The following is a 5,139-nucleotide window of genomic DNA, read 5'->3' on the forward strand; positions in this document are numbered from 1 at the left end:
GGGGGGGTGTGCAAAAAAACCCCAGAAAATTAATAAGCGGGGAGGGGTGGGACGCTTTTTCGATACCATAGAGTAGAGTAGGCTACATAGTCCCTTTTTTATGCTGTGGTTTAAAGCTCGTTTTCTTACCTTGTTGTCCTTTAGTTTGTTTTTGTACTGTGGTATAGTATAGCTCGTTTTTATACTGTGGTTTCCAATTCATTTTAGTACTGTGTTATATACATGTAGTTCGCTTTCGCTTTTATACTGTGGTATAAATATAGTTCCTTTTTATACTGTGGTTTAAAGTTCGTTTTTATACCTTGGTATTTAGTTCGTTTTTATTATTGTGGCATATAATTCATTTTTATACTGTGGTGTATAGTTCGTTTTTTTATTGTAGTATATAATTCATTTTAATACTGTGGTATATAGTTCGTTTTTCATATTATGGCATATAATTCATTTTTATACTATATGGTATATAGTTCGTTTTTTATATTCCGGTATATAGCAGAATGTCCACAAACCAGAGACTTGTAACGCGAAATACCAGTCCTCCCTGAACTCACAAATAACGAAGTTTCCCCCGGGGAAGGCCCACACCTTCTCCCTGGCACGGACAGCGAAGCGACTCTTTATGTGTCAGGACGCGGTGGAATCAGGCGCTCGTCAAAATAATGAAATCGAAGATATCAGCATGTTTCTAACGATTTGGCCATTTTTATCAAATTCTTGGGGGGGGGGGGGGTTGGTTTCGTATATTTAATCTCCTTTTAAAACACATTAGTGTGTTGATTTTTCTTTAAAGCATTGAATAAAGGCACACAAAATGTACATCTTCAGTTTCCAATTACTCTCAAGCTTTGGAAGTCATCAAATGTTGGCGACCGGCGGCCATTTACTTGCTAATTTTACCACTGAAACCAGGTGACCCTCACCTCCTTGAAGGCCAAATATCTCGACTTTTCTTTGAGGTAAATGGATTTTAAACCAAAGAAAAGCAAATGAACACGATTTGAGATGATACCAATAACTCCATAATGTACCCAAAAATTGACGAGTGGCTGATTCCCCCACGTCGTGACACACATTATTGTCTCCTAGCCCAAAACCCAAAACCAAAACCCTAAAAGTCTTCTTGACTTTTTTTTTTATTCATTTCAGAATAAAAGGTTGCTAAGAAGGAGAAGAAAATGGAAATCATGAGGCGCCACATCTTAGTGGAGAATTAGAAACTTTTCGAAATTTTCGAGACTGGTATTTCATTATCAGCCACATTCAGAAGTGTTATTAGAGAATGCTGAAAACTTCGAGTGTTGAAAACTTCGACAAAGCTTCCTGGCCTCAAACACTGAAGAAAAAACATCTTTTTAAAAAGCTGAAAAGAATCACGCAACCAAAACAAAACTTACTTGATGATAATACTGATGTATTGGAAAAGTGGGAAAAACAATTACACGTTCATCCATCACTCGCGATAAGAGATAATGCCCGAAGTTTCGTGCGGCTGGCTATCTTTATGCGAGATACACCAGACAGTTTATCGACTTCATGACCACAATGAGCGTTATCAGAAGTTCTCATAGTTTGTGACCTTAGTCATGGCAGTCATAGGAGGGTTGACGATTGAAATGGTCACAAGGGCGCTTATAACTAAATTTTGTCAGGTAAATATAAACCATAGACTTATGAGCTACTCATCCTAGATCGAGCACTATCATGGCTCCCACCTTTCACAGTATCTATCCGGAGACGTCTCCACCGGAGATAGACCAATCAAATTGCTTTGTGTCTCTGGACCAAGTGAAAAAAAATCAGGGGGGGGGGGGGCATGTTCCCCTGTTTTAACCCGTAATTTGATATTTTGCAGTTAGGTTTGAAATGTTCATGAAAAAAATTGATTTGGAACAGTTTTAGTGGCTATAATTATATGTGATCTGCAGCACACAATATGCAGTTTGACCCCCCAAAGCAGAGGATCTGTGTGCGGTAGGGTGTCTCCGAATATTTCCTGGGTGCTCCTCGTGAACGTTTCTGAACTTCTGCACGCACCCCGTATGGTGCCATGAATACACCCAAATGATCAGGAGAAAACACCAGTCTCGCCTTGCGCTTAGTCTGGCTCAAACGGAATTAATTAATGTTTCGCTATAAAAAAAATGAACCGGAAATACGTCAGAGAGCACGATCTAGGATGTTATACTACAAAGCCTATTTTGAGCTTACGTCACAATCTAACACCGTGATTAATGAGTTATCACACTGATAACTGATGATTAACTCGGTCGGTCTAGCACAATTTAATGTTCCTGATTGACCAACGCACTGTTAGGCTGGACAGGAGATGAGACTGACAGAGACCCTCAATGCACACTGAGATAGATTTCGGGGGCTCTCGGGTGTCCGGTTTGAAACCTCGCAGCGATGGAAAATTTTCTTCTTTAAAATGACGTTCTCCTTTCACCCCCTTTCGTGCTCTCTAACCATGTTCTGTCGTCTACTTTCATCTACACTTTCTGCCCCCACCCCATCCCCTCTCATCCACCCCACCCCCTCACATCCACCACCTACACCCCTTTGCCCTCTCGTTTGGGCTCCTGATTCTTTCTGCAGCCTTTTTATTGCTCCTTATTAGCCTTTCTGCAGTCTTTCAGCCCCACCTCTGATCTAAGGGTACGTAAAATCTAACACCTAGCCTTCTCGGATAAAGGCGAAACATCTCGGAGGTCATATGTGCAAGTTACGCAAGTTGTTAAAGATCACGTGGTGGTTTAAAATCGGAGTTGGCCTCGGCCGCCACCCAGGCAAAGTTCAAAATTAATTCCTACCAAACTGAAAATGTTTAATCTATCCCGTGCGCTCATATGACCAAAGATTCTCTACTGCACGATCTTTGATATGACTTTGTGCAGTTGCCAGCGCTGTGAAACACTTACAAACAAGAGACAGATTTGGTTTCAACAACACATTTTTAATTAGCTATTCCGGGAAAAATTCAACTGCAGTGAGGCTCGTACGAGTCTGGATTGTCGTGAGCCCATGACACGTATTTGAACGTGCTGTTTGGGGGTTTTTATTGTTTTTTTATTGTTGTTTTCTTTTTTGGTTTGTTTGTTTTTTTGTTTTTTTTATGTGGGTTTTTTTTTTTTGTAGCGAGTGTCCATTCTTGTGCTTCAGAGGAAAATCTTTTTTTTTTCAAACTTGAAGTTGGTATGAAGCCTTGCAACATACTTCCATCTCCTGCACACAACGTCTAAGAGTCGATTTTGACACACCGTAATCTGCTGATGCTTCCTGCGCAGTCTTACCATTCTGGACAGTGTCCATATTACCGACTTTTTCAAAATTTCATACGAGATGTAGATCTAGATCTAGGGTACATTCCACTTCGGATTTCCATCTGTACATTCGAGGTATTTCTGAGAAAAATTAAACATAACAAAACAGGAAAGTGGTATTAAAAATCTAACTCTACGTAGGCCCTACCATAACAGGCTATTATTTTGGACTGTGTACCAAATGAGAACCAAATTATTGTACTTTTATTGCACCATTTTCCGTTCCGACGTGATAATTAATTTTGCGCCGGATAAGTTTATCTCTTTGCTACGGGAAAACTGGGACTCCAGTGGGGGTATAGTGGGACACTGTGTCCCTGTTCTCCTGACCATGGGTAGACACCATGTTTGGTTCTGCATTTTTTTTTATATTAATGAGATAGTGTGCCCAGCCTGTCCCATATGAGAGTTATGCTGACAAAATGAGTCAATTCTCGAAATCTAGCACTATGGACAGAAATATACACGTCCAATTTATAGGTTTTATTTGTACTATTTATGATACAAATCGATTAAAAACATCGTGTTTAACTAGAAGATATGCGCATTCAGTTTAACATCTGTTCATTTGATGTCTAAAAAAATTTCGGCGGACGTTTCCATTTTGTGGATTGCGAGATGTAACTCATTTTATCATCACACCTCACATGATTATCTTATAAAGTTGATAAACGAGGGGCATACCAAAATTTTTTTTACCTTACCATGAAGGAATAAAAATAGAACGCTGAAATTTGGTACTAAGCTTAGTCTTTATTTATGTAGTCGCCTCCCAGAGTTATACATGTTTGCCATCTGTGTATGACCTTGAAAAGACCTTGAGAATAGAGGACTTTCTCTATGTCAGAAAACCAGCCCTCAACCGCTTCTTTGACCTCATCATCACTTTCTTTACCCCAAAATTTTATCACAGCATAGCATGGGTAATCAGTTCCATATACGGCATGCATCTCCATTTTAAAAATCCTGTAGTTGCTTGCCTTGCAAGAACAAATACTGCATTACTGCCCTGCGCTCAATTTTCTCAATTTTTATGTTGAAACTGGAGAACAACATATCCCCATTCACTTACAGTGCGCTGGTGGTAAAACCAGTAATCTGAAATTTCCCAAAATTTGCAAGCATTCTAGGATGATGATCGTTGGCTTTCACCCCAAGTTTCAGCTTTCTACCTTTATTCCTTCGTGGTCAGGTAAAAAAAAACTTTTGGTATGCCCCTCGTATAACTAGTCTATAAAAACATATTCGCATTCGGCTGACGTTCAGCACATTCGACGAAGAGAGACATTGTGTCCCGACGCGGGGGAATCAGCCACTCGTCAAATTTTGGGTATTTTGTGGAGTTATTGGTATCATCTTAAATCGTGTTCATTTGCTTTTTCTTTTTTGTTCAAAGAATATCCATTTAACTCGAATCACTTGGTTTCAGTGGTAAAATTAGCAAGAAAAGGGTCGCCAAAGTTTGATGACTTCCAAAGCTAAAGAGTCATTGGAAACTGAAAATGCACAGTACATTTTGTGTGCCTTTATTCAACGTTTTACAGAAAAATCAACACACTAATGTGTTTTTAAATGGAGATAAAAAGTGCGAAGCCAAAAAACAAGAATTTGATAAAAATTGCCAAATCGTCAGAAACATGTCGATATCTTTGATTTCCTTATTTTGACGAGCGCCTGATTCCATCGTGTCCTGACACAATTAATACTGGTCTTGACAAAAGTTGGCAAAAAAGGATTGTCTTTAGAACTTGAAAACGGAAATAGAAAAAGGAAGGGGTGTAACAGTAACAGCAATCAAAATGTACTGTCTGATAAGTAG

This window comes from Aplysia californica, unplaced genomic scaffold (assembly GCF_000002075.1).
Source record: "Aplysia californica isolate F4 #8 unplaced genomic scaffold, AplCal3.0 scaffold00123, whole genome shotgun sequence".
Lineage (NCBI taxonomy): Eukaryota > Metazoa > Mollusca > Gastropoda > Aplysiida > Aplysiidae > Aplysia > Aplysia californica.